This window comes from Calliphora vicina, chromosome 1 (genome assembly GCF_958450345.1).
Source record: "Calliphora vicina chromosome 1, idCalVici1.1, whole genome shotgun sequence".
Classification (NCBI taxonomy): domain Eukaryota; kingdom Metazoa; phylum Arthropoda; class Insecta; order Diptera; family Calliphoridae; genus Calliphora; species Calliphora vicina.
The window spans coordinates 96,246,836-96,263,961 of record NC_088780.1 but is presented as its reverse complement, the minus strand read 5'-3'; the positions used below and the strand labels follow the sequence as shown (position 1 = coordinate 96,263,961).

The 17,126-nt window shown below is 30.7% G+C and overlaps 1 protein-coding gene across 1 annotated transcript in view; it reads right to left on the bottom strand.

Annotated features, from left to right (window-relative positions):
• The window catches only part of LOC135963369 (sodium-independent sulfate anion transporter), a 42,807-nt gene extending 33,518 nt beyond the window's left edge, over positions 1–9,289 (bottom strand). Inside the window, exon 1 of the mRNA XM_065515193.1 lies at positions 9,025–9,289. The gene's annotated coding sequence lies outside the window, so the exon portion shown is untranslated. The remainder of the gene's footprint in view (positions 1–9,024) is intronic.
• Positions 9,290–17,126: the final 7,837 nt, after the last annotated feature.

Sequence of the window (17,126 nt, the reverse complement as noted above, 5' to 3'; positions counted from 1 at the left end):
TAGGATAATTATACTTATATAAACCACTGAATTGCGTGAAAATATAAGTAATTTTTTGCTTAACACCCTTGCATGAACTTTACTTCAATTTTTTTAAAATAAAATAAAATTTTTCTTAAAACTATAAGTGTACATTTCATCTTTAATCATTTCTCTACAAAAATGCATCATTTGATTTTTGAAATTGAGTGTTTGAAAAATTTACTTTTTGACACCAAAATAGAACTGCATCAAGCTGTGCTAGCATAGATCTTATATATTTAAAGAGTATACTTTCTCTATGGTCGATTTGTTGTGAAGTTTCAGAATATTGTTACATTTTATAGATAACGCCATTTGAGACAATGAATTCTGAATATACGCTAAACAGTGTTGAGACACGAGTCGTTTTCTGTTTTGTTGCAATTTTTTCCCGCATACGTTATATATATATTAATATACTCACTTTAATGATAGCAAGCTCTTACTGAAAGACCATTTATTTAATAGTGTAGATGTACTCAATTCCATTTCACTGATATAATAATATTGCGATTTTGACAAAACTAAAAATTGCCCAACACAAAATGGACTTATTACTTTTGCATAACAACGAGATAAACTAAATAGTTCTAATGTTAGAAAAGTTTTTGTTTCTAAGTGATCAATGCTTAACTACCCAGCTGAAATATTTTAAATTTGAAAGTATGTAGGGACTGAGATCGAAAAAATCTTAACATACATATAAGTTAATATTTATTTGATTGAAATTATTATTACTATAAGGTTGTTCACAGTTGCCTGGTTATCGGGTTATATGCTTATTTAGTTATTTCAACAACAAACAAATTCATTGAAAAATATAAGCAACTTAACCCAACCCATTCCTATGTTTAGAGCTTATGTGGTTATCTGCTTATTTCAAGTGTTGGAAAATAATAAAAAAAATTTTAAAAAAATTGATTTCATTTATAGATTTTTGGTAATTATTCGAACTTTTTATATATATAATTTGAAAGTAAATTTTTAATTAGGATTAAGTTCATATAATTTATTTGTAATAATTCAAAGAATATCACTGAATACTAAAATTTTAGACAATTGGCAAATTGGAATGCATTTTCTACCCTGCCAAGGGCGTCATCAACAATCTTCATTGTCAAGGTCTTTTTGTAAATATCATCTATTTAACTTACTATTATTAGGAATTAGAATATTCTAATTCCTAATAATAGTAAGTTATAGTTCTAATAGTGATGAATTTATGAGCCTTTTCCGGAAACCCTTCCATTAAGGTTTTGTATAGAGTTTTCTGTCACTTTGTTCATACAGGTAATTCATCTCCGTTTAACATCTACCACAATTTTGGACACCTTTTTGTGCTCTTTTAACAAGACACCAATATCTCTCACTGGTCTTAGCTCCAGGCAGTTGCCCCTCTTGGTACAAATAACGCATTATTTTTCTTTTACCACTCAAAAACTTGATTTCCATAGTGACAGGGTGCCAAATCAGGCCAACAATAAGTGCACACATTACAGAGTCTTATGAATGGAAGCATCCTCTTTTGTAAACATTCCATGATGTAAATTTCGGTATTTATAGAGCCCTTTGTAACAAATGTTTGGCTTCTTTTGCCACAACTGTATATTGCTTGCCATGACAAGAACTTTTTTTGAAAATGTTCTGCTTTTGGGTCCTAAACTTTTCTGCAACATTTCCTTGAGCATCAGCAACATAAAAATATTGACCCGGAAGCTTCGAAAAATTTTGAAATTGAAGTTAAATTTTTTGTATAAAATTTAACTTCAATTTCCGTGCTCTGTGTTTGAACTCTAAATTTTTAGCAGAGTTCCTGGTAGGAAATTTTTGAGCCTTGTATGTTTTTAAACCTGCATTGGATTTAAATTTTCGTACCAAATAGTCTGAGTACTGAGCTAATCGGACTGCTTACCTACCGGATGTGTTGGGAGCTCTTTTGAAAATGCTTTCTATTTATTGGCTTTAGAAACATCGTATGGACCATTCCTTCTACATAAACCAGGTTTTATATCAACGGAAAAGTTCTCCCTATACTGTTTAATAACATTGAAATCAGTTTGACGGCCAACTTTTTGTAGGACCATGTTAGGTTTTGTCATTCATTTTAATCAGAATGAACATAATTGTCATTAAACATGATAACTGCTGACATGCTTTACAAAGGTAACTTGATCAAAAAAAAATAATACTTGGGTTAAAAGTTTCAATAAAAAACGTGTGTTAAGGTTTTTTTCGATCTCAGTTCTTATTTGCATTTATTTTGTTTTCTTATAGCTTCTCACAATATTTAGCTTGCAAAAGTGGTAAAAATGCAGTAAATTACGTCGACTAGGCGAGGAATCTCGAACAAAAATCAAATCAACCGGAAGCACTTAATAATTTATGGGATTATGTACAAATTCTAAGTGCTTCCAAATCAGTAACATTTTTAGCTAGGTAGTGAAATAGAACAGGTTCCTGGAAAAATCCATAGAAGTATTTTGAAATCATAGCAGAAATCAGAATTGCCAGTTCCAATGCTGTCAAAGCACCTAAAGTGCTTTTGATTGTTCATGGTTAATATACATATTTATTTTAATCTCCTGACAACTTAAAATGTTTTTAATTTCTACAATAGCTTTATTTCCCTATTTGCCAGATTTACATATTTCATAGGAAATCGTTCCCACATCCAGAGGGAAAATATAGTACATAACCATTTCAAAATTTTTACAAGTTTTTTAACAATATTATGATCACTGTAATTATGTATATGATTGCGGTAACCAAGCTACCATTGCACATCATTGTAGCAATCATATCTATAGTTGTGGTAAATAAATATATGTTTATGGCAACCATTTATATTTAACTGAAACCTGTAAATCTGTCTAGTAGTGCAACAGACCAAATATTTACATTAAAAAGTTTATGACTAGTTTTCTTATTTTATAAATATTTGTTTTAGTTTTTCAAAATATTTACAAAACAAAATCTTAAATTATATTTGCATAAGAGTACATCCATTACATATTGTTTTATTGTACTTATCTTTATATTATAGTATTACATTTTTTAATACACTTTATCTAAAAGGTTAATCTTGAGCAAGTTATAATATAGAAAGGAAACCTTGCAAACTATGATGAGTTACATATAAGTAGAGACTTTAAAATGAAATTTATTAAAACAAATTAATTAAATCGCAATAAAAATACTATCAACAATAATAAAAATATACAAAATATTTATTTGTAGTTATGTAGAATGTATACTCGTATTTTTATGTAAGATGTTTGGAAAAGATAACAAACAATCTTCTTCCCCATCATCAATTTATATGAAAAATTATAATATATATTGTAAAATGTATGTACAATAAACATATGTATATTTAGTTATATCGAACCAAACCCTTATTGGGAATCGTTAAAATTCCTAAGATGTCTAAGAATTTCTCTGTGCAAACTCGCCCATTAAAGAAAGAGAGAACAACAATAATCAATTATTATCAATGTTCAGCATATCATTTAACTAGAATGTACTGTTGTTGTTGTCGAAATAATAAACAATACAATTTATTTATTGGTTTTTTTTTCTTCTTCAATTAACCGAAAATATAAAAGACTTTGTACAGTCGAGTACAATAGTTTGCAGAGATTTTTACTGCTCGAATTAAAAATATATGTACAGTATCGGTCAAAAAATACTGGACAAAATTCTCTTTATTACAGTTTTTCCAATTCCAAATTTTTTAACAAAAGTAAATAAGATCAAAGTTATTGGATTATCCAACACATACTAAGGACTGAGATTGAAAAAACCTTAACAGACGTTTTTCATTAAAACTTTAAACCCAAGTATTATTTGATTTTTTTTTTTGATAAGTTACCTTTGTAAAGCATGTCAGTTATTATTTTTAAGGTCAATTATGTTCATTTGTTGTTAATCTGATAAAAAAATCTGTCCAACAAATCCCAACATGGTCCTACAAAAAGTTGGCCAAAAAATCAAAGGTCTGCGGTGAAACTGATTCCAATGTTATTAAACAGTATCGGGAAAACGTTTGCGTTGATGGAAAACCTGGTTCATGTAGAAATAATGGTCCACATGATATTTCTAAAGCCATTCCCAACACATCCGCTAGGAAAGCAGTCCGGTTAGCTCAGTACTCGGACTATTTGGTATGAAAAGTTGAAGCCAATGCAGGGTTAAAAACATATAAGGCTCAAAAAGTTCATGACACGAAAATTTAGAGGCCAAAGACAGAGTATGGAAACGTACGTATGGAAAATTTTTCGTAGTTTCCCAATATTTTTATGTTGCTGATGCTCGAGGGAATATTGTAGAAAAGTTTGGGACTCAAAAGCAGACATTTTCCCAAAAACTTCTTGGCATGGCAAGCAATATGCAGTTGCGGCAAAAGAAGCCAAACATTTGCTACAAAGGGGTCTATAAATACCGAAATTTACATCAAGGAATGTTAACAAAAGAGGATGTTTCCATTCATAAATCTTCTTAATGTGTCCACTTATTTTTGGACTGATTTGGCATCATGTCACTATAATAAACAAGTGCATACCATAGTGGTATTTGTACTAAAAGAGGCAAATCCTCCAAACTGCCTGGAGCTAAGGCCAGTAAAGATATTGGGCTCATGTTAAAAGTGAATTGAAGAGCCCAAAAAAGTATCCAAAAGTGTAGTAGATTTTAAACGGAGATGGACTACATGATCGATAACTTGATTTCGAGAAGTGGGCCTGTCAATTGGCCTCCAAGGTCGTGCGATTATTTCCTGTGGGGCCACGTGAAGTCACTGGTTTATGCTGGTGACCGCAACCATCGATTTTTTCAAATCAAAATTTGCCGGTAACTTGATTTCGAAAAGTGGACCTGTCAATTGGCCTCCAAGGTCATGAGATTATTTCCTGCGGGGCCTCGTAAAGTCACTGGTTTATGCTGAAAAACCAGCAACAATTCACGCCGCTGGGTTCTAAATCCGTCCGTCTGTCTGTCTGACTCTTGAAAATACGGTAGGGCCCAATTGAAAGGAGCCTCAAATACTCTCTGTTATAAGGTTTATTTGGCAGTGAAAATGAGCAATATCGGTCCATGATTTCATCTCGCTCCCATACAAATGTCACCCTGGAATACTGCAATATTGACCGAGTAGTTTTTTAACAAACTATTTTAAAATATAAAGCAATATGTAACTGATAGTATTATTTGAATTCAAGATTTTAATTCTATAACATGTTTAAACAATTTACAATTGGCGGATTTTATTGATTAACAAATTTCTGAAATGAAATGTTGGATGTCAAACAAATCCCCTAATGCCTTCATTGTATTGTAACTCAGCACAAAAGTGCAGTTGAATAAAGTGTTATAAATCTGTTAAAACAGATTTGTTTTTTACTTCCCAATAATTATTATTAATTCATTACAAATTAACTGGCCACACACACACAGATTGTGATTTTATCAAATCGTTAATTGATTTTGATTTTGTTTTATTAAATAAAATAAAATTTTTATAAAAATCACAAATATGACGCTTTTCTCACACCGATAATAAATGTTCAAAGTCCAGCACTTGATATTGTTAAAAGCATTTATTTTGTGACTTTTATTATAACAATTAATGTAGCTCTGCAATGAATGAATTTTACATTTAACTAAAACTTAATTTGACGGCATTTTATTAAAATTTATCTACTGTGAATTTCATTGCAGATTTAAACAAATAATATCAATTAGAAAATAAGTAAACGTCATGTTTTTTTATTGCAAAAATGATAAGATTACATTTAAATCAAAAACTTTTTTTTATTGGTTTTGGATTAAGTATTTGATTTATATGAATAATGTATTACTTAGTAGATTCAATAAAATTGCAATAAAAACAATATATTGAGATTATTAAATATATAAATAGTAATTTGTGAAAGTACTTTAACTGGGAATTATTCGAACAATCAATCTAGATGTATAGATATGATTTTCTATACAAAATAACGTCCATTTTATACTTTAAAGTTTGTGTGCTAACCATTATTTCAGTCAATTGCCATAATATGTATTGTGTTAGGAAAATAGTATGTATTATTTGCACAATTTCTAAAACTTTTTTTTTAAAAAAATTTTCGGATTTTTGTTTAAAATTGTCACCCTTTGAAATTTAGATTTAGGTAAGCTTTATGTATCAAACACAGCTTCTAAGGAACACTTATAAAACTAGTTTTTAAATTGGCTTGTAACTTGTTTGGAGAATCAGGTGAGACTTTTTTATAGCCAACACCAAACAGATGGGGGTGTATTGATTTTGTCATTCCGTTTGAAACAGCTTAATCTTAAGCCAATAAAGGCTAATTGATCAATATTTAAGTAAAAGATTTTAAAGTGCTTCACTATTAATTAATTTATTCGAATTTAGGCAGGCATTTGGAATAAATTGTAAATTGTTCAATTGCTTAAGAAGTCGTGAAAATTTAATTTACCATGAACTAAGTATTTACATTTTTTGTTGGGTTTAATTTTATTTGGTTACCAAAATTGTTAAGATATTTACGATCGTTATCGTTACGACTAATGATGGACCGATCGTAATATTATTATTAAAATAGGTAGCATGACTTATGTATATACTTGGAACTTATTGGTGTTAAATTATATTGGGATATATCGGTGAACAAAAAGATATATAGTCCCGGCGTTTCGTAGGGTCAGAGCTAGGAATCGAGATATATCGTTTTGAAGTTAGTAAGTATTGCGTAGGGTAAATTGTTTTTTGTTTGTTGGCTTTTTTCGTGAATTTTGACCATCTAAATGTCCGAATATCGCAAAGTAATGATCAGCAAAGTTGTTAAACTCAATACCAGCTACAACATATTCAATAAAGGAAAGCGATATTTTTCGTTTTTCTTGAGTGGAACCCTGGAAAATTAGTTTTAGTTTTTTCGTATGTTAGCGAGCACACAATTAAACGCTCTTGTGACCAAGATGTTCACAATACTTCCAGAAAATTTAAGTGAACAATATCTCTCAAGCAGCTAGCCTCAGAGTCAGATGAACATGGCGATTGCTGCCATCAAGTGGACATGCCCATAGAAACGCGATATAAAGGCAAACGGCTGGACTCACTGGTGGCTGAAATTTGTTGGTGGTAGCAAAAGTCGACGATCCCGACAATGAAGTTGAAGAAGATACAATGGGAGTTTCCTCCGAGAATATGTCACAAAATTGAAGTTAACTGACTAATTAAAAACAATTGATTTTTTTAAAGACAGATCCTCATCCGACGCAGACTCCGATCAAGAAGACTCACCATCAAAAACCTTAACACGCGTTTTTCATTAAAACTTTTAATGCAAATATTATTTGATTTTTATTTTGATCAAGTTGCCTTTGTAAAGCATGTCAGTTATTATGTTTAATGTCAGTTATGTTCATTTATTGTTAATCTGATTAAATATTTTCAACAAAACCCAACTTGGTCCTTCAAAAAGTTGACCATTGTTCAAAGATCTGCGGTCAAACTAATTCCAATGTTATTAAACAGTAGCGGGAGAACTTGTCCGTTGATAGAAAACCAGGTTCAGGTCGAAGAATGGTCCACATGATGTTTCTAAAGCCAATAAATAGCAAGCATTTTCAAAAGAGCTCCCAAAACATCCGGTAGGAAAGCAGTCCGGTTAGCTCAGTACTCGGACTATTTAGTACGAAAAGTTAAAGCCAATGCAGGTTTAAAGGCTCAAAAAGTTCATGAAAGGAACTCTGCTAAAAATTATAGGCCACAGACAGAGCACGGAAACGTATGTATAAAAATTTTTTTGCAGCATCCGCGTCAATATTTTTATGTTGCTAATGCTCGAGAGAATGTTGTAGAAAAGTAAGCAATATGCAGTTGCGGCAAAAGAAGCCAAACATTTGTTATAAAGGGGTCTATAAATACAGAAATTTACACCAAGGAATGTTAACAAAAGAGGATTCTTCCATTTATAAGACTTCTTAATGTGTCCACTTATTTTTGGCTTGATTTGGCATCCTGTCACTATGGTAAGCAAGGTCTTGAGTGGTACAAGAACAATAATGTGGTATTTGTACCAAAAGAGGCAAATCCACCAAACTGCCTGGAGCTGAGGCCAGTGGATAGATATTGGGCTCTTGTTAAAAGAGAATTGAAGAGCACAAAAAGGTACCTTAATATGTGCACTTATATTTGGCCTATTTGGCATCCTGTCACTATGGTAAGCAAGGTCTTGAGTGGTAAAAGAACAATAATGAGGTGTTTGTACCAAACGAGGCAAATCCTCCAAACTGCCTGCGGCTAAGGCCATTAGAGAGATATTAGGCTCTTGTTAAAAGAGAATTGAAGAGCACAAAAACGTATCCAAAAGTGTGGTAGATTTTAAACGAAGATATACTACGTGTTCGAACAAAGTGACAGAAAGCACTATAAAAACTATAATGGAAGGGTTTCCGGAAAAGGTAAAACTTAAATTGTAATAATAATTTCAATGAAATAAAGACAAAAACCAAAACTGTAAGTTTAGTGGTTTCATTTTTATTGACATTTATGTATGTTAAGATTTTTTCGAACTCTGACTTTTATGACCGATAAAGTCCTATTTCGGGAGGACAATTATATGGCTAGGAGAAATAAAAAACCGATAGTATTCGAATTCAATAGCCATCGTTCTAGGGTTAATAAAGATGTATGTGCTAAATTTCATAGAATTATCTTCAAAGTTGCGACTTGTAGATGGATTACATTGCTCAAAATTTACTGTTTTCAACCAATGCTGGACGTTCAAAATTCTACTGTTAATAATTTTAGTATTCTCCTTTAAGGGAATTTTTTAAAATTAACTACTGTTTTTGCTAAAATCAAACATTTTGGAGAATATCGACGATCCAAAGAATTAAATTTAAACCATTCCGAAAATTTCCAATTTTTTTCAAGTTCACTTTAAAAGAAACGCACTAATTAAAAATGAAAAGTTTAATTATTTTTCAACGCACCACAAATTAATTCGTAACACTGGTATTATCCAAAATTGTTTATATATTAATATATCCTTCCTTGAAAATATATTTATGTAAATATTTCCTTGTTTACAAGTATACTGCGTTTATCGCTCGAATTCTTGTCAACAACGCATCACAACTTCCCGTGTTTATGCTGAAATTTTAACTAAAAATTATCTCAACAAAACGTTCGTCTTTATAAATCACTGCAAATATAATTTGCACCGAACACATCCGCAACTAAATAGAAACCAACCGACAAAATTCTGATCATGTCACTCACAAATCTAAAGGCCGTACGAATGTTGTCGCACTTAAAATGTTAAAGATATAGTTAGGTTTTTCTTTGCGGCACGAGATAATAATTCTGATGATAAGGAATTTCAAAAAATTATATATGAATAAAGAAAAACAAATAAAAATATAGTATTTGTGCAAATATTGTTTTATACATATCATCAAAATAGTATTTTGAGCAAAAAAATATTTAAATAAAGTCATAAATAGATAATACAGATAAAAATATCTTTCAAATTATCAAATACTTTTTATCATAAAAACCAGTCATAATGTTATGGCGTTATAAAAATGGTTTAATAACGCCATCAATTGTTTGAGGAGTGGTGAATGTAGTTTTTAAAGCTTTAATGGCATTATTAAATAAAAGCTTGTTCTTTTTAAATACTACTATTTAATATTGTTTACTACTACTAAGGACTGAGATGGAAAAAATCTTAACATACATATATGTTAATAAAAATGAAACCACTAAACTTACAGTTTTGATTTTTTTTTTATTTGATTGAAATTATTATTACAATTTAGAAAAAATATTATTTTTATAGTTCTAATCAATAGTAATGAATTTATGAACCTTTTCCGTAAACCCTTCCATTAAGGTTTTATTGGGCTTTCTGTCACATTGTTCCCAGTTTAAAATCTACAATACTTTGGGATACCTTTTTAGCTCTTCAATTCTCTTTTAACAAGAGCCCAATATCTCTCCACTATCCTTAGCTCCAGGCAGTTTGGAGGATTTGCCTCTCTTGGTACAAATAACACATTGTTGTTCTTGTACCACTCAAGACCTTGACGTAGTGACATGATCCCAAATCAGGCCAAAAATAAGTGGAAAAAAGAAGTCTTATAATCTATTTTGTACACATTCCTTGATGTAAATTTCGGTAAGATCCCTTTGTAACAAATGTTTTTTTCCATGCCAAGAACATTTTGGGAACATGTCCTGCTTTTGGACAACTTTTCTACAACATTCCTTCTAGCATCAGCAACTTAAAAATATTTATCTGGAAGTTTTTCCAGAACATACGTTTCGTCATCCATTATGCAGCAGGTATATTTTTTGTATAAAATTTGACTTCAATTTCCGTGCTCTGTCTTTGGCTTCTAAATTTTTAGCAGAGTTCCTGTCAGGGATTTTTTGAGCTTTGTATTTTTTTAAACCAGCATTGGCTTTAACTTCTCGTACCAAATAATCCGAGTACTGAGCTAACCGAACTGCTTTCCTACCGGATGTGTTGGGAGCTCTTTTGAAAATACTTTCTATTTATTGGCTATAGAAACATCATGTGGACTATTCCCTCTATATGAACCAGTTTTTTTATCAACGGACAAGTTCTCCCGATACTGTTTAATAACATTGGAATCAGTTTGACCGCAGACCTTTGATTGTTTGGCCACCTTTTTGCATGACCAAGTTGGATTTTGTTGAAAATATTTCATAATTTTAGTACGCACTTTTTTCTCTTCACTCATTTTAATCAGATTAATAACAAATGAACATAATTGACGTTAAACATAATAACTGACATGCTCTACAAAGGTAACTTGATCAAAAAAATAATCAAATAATACTTGGGTGTTAAGGTTTTTTCGATATCAATCCTTATATGTTATTTTGTTAAAAACAAATGATAGCAAAAAAATGCTTATTAAAAGCTGTTAACAGAAAATTAATTAATGTTAAAACATTAAAGTTCTAATTCATAAAGCAATTTTTATTTCATTAAAGGTTTATAAAACACAATTTCTTGTATAAAACAATGATAAAATAAACATTACATTTTGTTTAAGGGGGTAATTGTATGAAGTTATTTGGAAATTATTTTGTATATTAGAGTGTCCCTAAGATTAAAATGTTGGAAATGTTGAAACGGTACCCGCTATTTTTTTTCTATTGGACTTGAATATAACTCATGTAAAAATTTACGCCCCCACGACCACGCCTTCCCTAAGCGACGAGGCCTTTAATAGTGAAATATGCGTTTTTTCGTTATTTACAAGGGGGAAAAATGCTATTTTTGCAATTTAATTTAAAATAATCGAAATGTGTACGTAATTGTCGTTCTAATGACAAAAATTGGTTAAAAAATGTTAAAGTTATTAAAAAATTCGACGGGCTATTAATGTGTTCCAGGCCACTAAAACAAGAAATGTAGGAACAAAATTAACCTTTTTTCGAAATATTATAATAAAAGCTCATTTTTACTTAAAATATATCCACATTTTCTTGTATATGAGTTTTTGTCTTCGTAGGAAATCGTTAACCTATTCGCAGGTATGACCAAATAAAAATAATTTCACATGGGGATTTATTGGCAATATAATAGGGAAAAAAAATGTGAAAAAAGTATGACCATACCATCATAGAAAAACTAATTTTTTTACCATATTTTGACGAATCAGCCTAATTTCCTTACTGTTATTAATTTTAAGTAAAACCTTGTTCAGTCTAATGCTATTGGCTATGATAACATCAGCCCAAAATTTCTTAAAATTTTATTTCCTCAGCTCCTGCCTTATATCACCCATATTTTTAACACCATCCTCACGACTATTGTCTTTCCAACTAACTGGAAACATGCAAAAATAATACCAGCTCCTAAGTCTAACTCTGAGTTCAGGCCGATAGCTATTCTACCATTTCTATCCAAAGTTCTTGAGAAAATATTACATAAACAGGTAAGTGACCATTTAGCTCAATATAATCTGCTCACCAACAGGCAATCCGGATTTCGTCAGAAACACAGTTGCATCACAGCCTTACTAGATGTTACTGAAGATATACGTTGTTTTATTGATGGTGGGAATTTAACACTTTTGGTTCTGCTAGATCACTCGAAAGCTTTTGATTCTGTTGATCACTCCCTACATTGTTCAAAACTGTATCATCAATTCGCGTTCAGTGACACATCAGTTTCATTAATTAAATCGTACCTTGATAGTCGTTCTCAATCTGTGTTCTTAAATGACACTTACTCTGGAGCTCTGTCCGTTACCCGAGGAGTACCACAAGGTTCAATTCTGGGTCCACTTTTATTTTCTTTGTATGTTAATGACTTACTTAATAATGTATCCCACAGTAAAATTCATTTATATGCTGATGACGTACAGCTATACATTAACACATCGCTTAAGACTATAAATGAAAATGTATGTAAGCTTAATTCGGATCTTGACAATATTTATTGCTGGGCATCAAAAAATGGTCTATGCCTGAACCCCCAAAAATCAAAATGTTTAATAATCCGTAAGAAATCCTTAAAACAAAATATTAACGTTGACATTCGTATTAATAATGAACAAATTGAAATCGTAACTTCAGCAAAGAATTTAGGCATTACTTTTAATAGCACGCTCAGCTGGGATAATCACGTTAATATTGTAGTAGGTAAAACGTACTCAATGCTTCGTAATCTGTGGGCAACACAATTTTGCACTCCAGTTAACATTAGAATGCTAATTGCCAAAACCTATTTAATGCCAGTACTTCTTTATGGATGCGAAGTTTATGCTAACTGTGATTCCGCTAGTAAGCGGAAGCTAAATAATCTTTTTAACAACATTGCCAGATATGTATTTGGTCTTCATACACTTAACTTGACTTTCAATAATCTGTGCCGTCATATTTATATAATCGGATAATTTTTGCAAGGTCTAATAGAGGGAATAAGGTTATACCTATTGCTCACAGAAGTATGATAACGGAATGGCAATTTTATTATAACGCAATCCATCTATGGAACAGACTTCCGAATAAAGCACAAACAAACAGCAACGTAAACACTTTTAAATCCGAAATAACGAAACATTTGAATAATGATATAACGTAACTTCATTCTTTAAACTATATATTATATTGTATTTATTATAAGTATTTTTGTTAATTAGTAATTAACTTGCACTTTTGTTAAATTTCGATATTTTTTATTTTTAAATTGACTTTTAACTATTTTAATTTTTGATCTTTAAAATGTTTAAATTATGCACAATTAATAAATTATTATGTTAAACTAAATTGTATTACTATAACTTCCCCTAGTTCCACACTATAATTAAAAGATGTACAGTGAATGTCACTTAAAATCGTACACCATCGTAGTCAAATTTTATTCATTAGTTTTAGAAAGTTGATGTTTTGGAAATATTTTAAAATGCTATTTTTATATTGTGTGTGCTATTACCTATCAGAAAATTGGGTATAATTTTAATTGCCCTTATCCACAAATAAAAAATTGGGTAAGACTGTCAGTGCTTAGAATATCAACGCTTCATTTAAAATCGTAAAGGCACTAAAAAATAGCAAATGATACCCTACAAAGTATTAGGATTATTTAATATTAATTTTTTTTTAATTTTTAAAGTTTTAATTATAATTTAATATAATTGTACGAATTTAAGTGAAATATGAATTTTGTGATATTCTTTAATTTTCATCAATATTTTATTAACGAATTGAGGTTTTGTTAACTTTTTTGTTGAAATACATATTTTTTGTTCCAATTAATAAAATGACTTTTAATTTTTTATATAATCACCTATTATTGCCTGTATAATTTCATAATATTCAAAAAAAAAGTATGTTGTACGATTTTGAGTGACACTCACTGTATGTCTTGTTGTATGGAAATACAGATAATTAAATAAATAAAAATAAATATTATAGTCCGGGTAATTTTAAATATAGTCTGGAACTTTTACTAAAATCGGAAAACGTTAACACTTAAATCGTGAAGGTCAAAAGTAAAATTTTTCAATATTTGGAATTTCTCATTTTTTGGGCCGATTTTGATGAAATTTATGAAACAAAATTAGAAATTAACCCTTAATAGCACTTGGGGTTAAAATGACCCTCAACTTTTAACATTTTAAGACCCCGTCGCTTAGGGAAGGCGTGGCCGTAGGGGCGTAAAATTTTACATGAGTTATATTCAAGTCCAATAGAAAAAAATTCGAGGGTACCCCTAAACTTTTATACTAAAAAAAAATCATACTTGTTAAGGGACAACTGACAATTTAATTACAACTTTAGATAAGGATGTCGTCAAATGACTTCTACATTCATTTGACTTGCTTAACTCTAGTTAAAGTCTAAATGTCATATACGAGGTGTCATTGACCATCGGTACGTTGCAACGTTGCTTTAAAAATTTTAAAATCTTTATAACATCATAATTTAAAATGCTGACATATTTATTTATTATGCCGAGTACTCTGTTCATTTTACCGCATTTTTGGTAAACGTAAATTAATCTGAAGAAATTCCTTTATTTAGACATTTTAAAAGTTCAAGTTGTTGATTGTAAGAACAATTTGCAGAAGCGCTGAAATATAATGAAATAATTTATTGGATGCATGACTTAAAAATGCGTCTGGCCGCATATTCTGGGGCAATGCTCGCTTCAAACGAATCAGTTGCGTTCGGTACAGGTTCCCTGTGATGGACTGGCCATATTTCAGCAGATCATAATAGATAGGACTCTTTTGCTCTCACCAAATACAGAGAATTACCATAGCTCCATGTTTTTGGTGTCGATTCGTCAAGGCCGGGTTTCACATACGATCTCTTATGCTTTTCGGAAGTTGGCCTATGACTAATTATGGACCGATCGCCATGAAATTAGGTCGTGTGATTTATGTCTCCATGAAACTTATTTCTGTTGAATTTTATGTAGATACCAAGATTTGTATGAGATTTCTGAACATTAAAATGATTTTCAAAAGCGGGCCTTATATGGGAAATGACTTCCTTATGTATAAAACTTATTTGGAGCGAAATTTGTGTAAATAACTACATATATAAATTAAACAGTTATGACCGATAAAGTCCAATTTTGCTCCAATTTTGGGAGCACATTTGTATGGAGGCTAGGTGAAATAATGGACCGATTTCAGCCAGTTTCAATATGTATTAAATTTGATCGAAATATCTTCAAAATTGCGACTTTGCTCACAAGGTTCACATGGACAGCCTGCTAACCAGACGTACGGATGGATGAACTGACGTACATCGTTTAATCGACTCAGAAAGTGATTCTGAGTGGGTGTTAGGCTAATATTTACAAACATCAGCACAAACCCATCATATCCTCCCCATTATGGTGATATAGGGTATAACAATGATAGAAGAACTAGTTCTAGAACAATTTTTAAGAAGGTGTGTTATATAATATACATATCGCCTCTGTATAACTAGTTCCGTGGGTGACAATAGTTGTGGAATTAATACAGTTTTTCCTGGGTTGTTTGTAAAATAATTGTGGTAATGAGATTTCATTTAAGACGTCTACCCTATTTACCTACCCTATTTTTGCAACAACTTTATTATTACAAGCTACATAATTTAGGGTAACATAAAGTCGTGCAAATTATTTGAAATTTAATTGTTTTTAAATTTTTTTTTAGCGCATACAAGATTTGTTTTCAACTGCTGACAGCACGTGACATATTTGTATGTCTGCAACTAATGTGAGTAATTTAAAATCATCTACACAAAAAGCCAGAAAAGATAAACATTTGAAAACAATTATTTAAATAAAGATAAAAAGAAAATACATACATTTATTTTGTTATGGCTGAAGACGTGTGCGTACTCACGAGTTGAAATAACATCGTACGTATGTATTTAAATCTTAATATCAGCTGGCCAAAGTCTGCATAGCAATTAAATTATTCAAGATTAAACTGTTTTTCGAAGGCTTTATTGAGTTAGAAATTGTGAATCTAAATCGTTTATTTATAAATGTTTTTATAGGGAAGTATACAAAACTCAGCAGCTCAGATAAAATTTCTCCAACATAAAGGAAAGAATGTAATTATATTGCTTCAAATTTAGATATTTGCGAGGATCATCGGATTCTGCTTTAATAATAATAGGAATATGACAGTAACAATGAACAAGAACTCAAAATATTTTAGTTTTAACTTGTATTTGTATGACCGTATGGCGTTATGTCTACACCATTTCAGAAATTTTTATTGTATTTCAGAAATTTCCAATTAAATTTCAGAAATTTCCATTTATATTTCAGAATTTTCTAATTGTTTTTCAGAGTATTTTAAATATATGTATTTCAGAAGTTTCTAAATAAATTTCCTATTTGTTTTTCAGAAATACAATTAGAAGTTGAAATGCATTTGGAAAATTTCGAGCTACTAAAGGAAACTTCTGATATATAATTGAAATATTCCGAAATACAATTAGAAAACACTAAAATACAATTGGAAATGTCTGAAATACAATAAGAAACTTCTGAAATATAATTCAAATATTCTGAAATACAATTACAAAATTCTAATATGTTATTGGAAAGTTCTGGAATTCAATCTGATTATCATCATTTATTCTCACTTAGTTATTGAACATTATAGTAAATAACAAAGCTTCAAAAATTTCGAATTTTGTGCCAACAAAGCGTCATATACGGGAAGTTTTGCTTTACTTCGTTAATTCGAAAAAGTCCCTCTGAAGCACACCGGTTACTCACCGAAGCTTATGATGAATTTGATCCATCGGTTTCACCGTGCGAGATATGGTTTGTACTGATCAGAAGTTGTGATTTTGGCACTGAAGACAAAGATCGCCCAAGCTAAACAACAAAGTTTGAAGACCAAGAATTGGAGTTATTACTTCAGGATTTATCCAAGAGCAGGGAAATTTGGTAACATACGAAATGTAGCCGAGAGATCTTGAAAGACGGTTTTTCATGTAAGAAATTATGCTTGAGCACTATAAATGAAAATAATTTTTGCACCATTTTTGATCAATTGCAATAACCCGAAGCGTAAGAGATCGTATG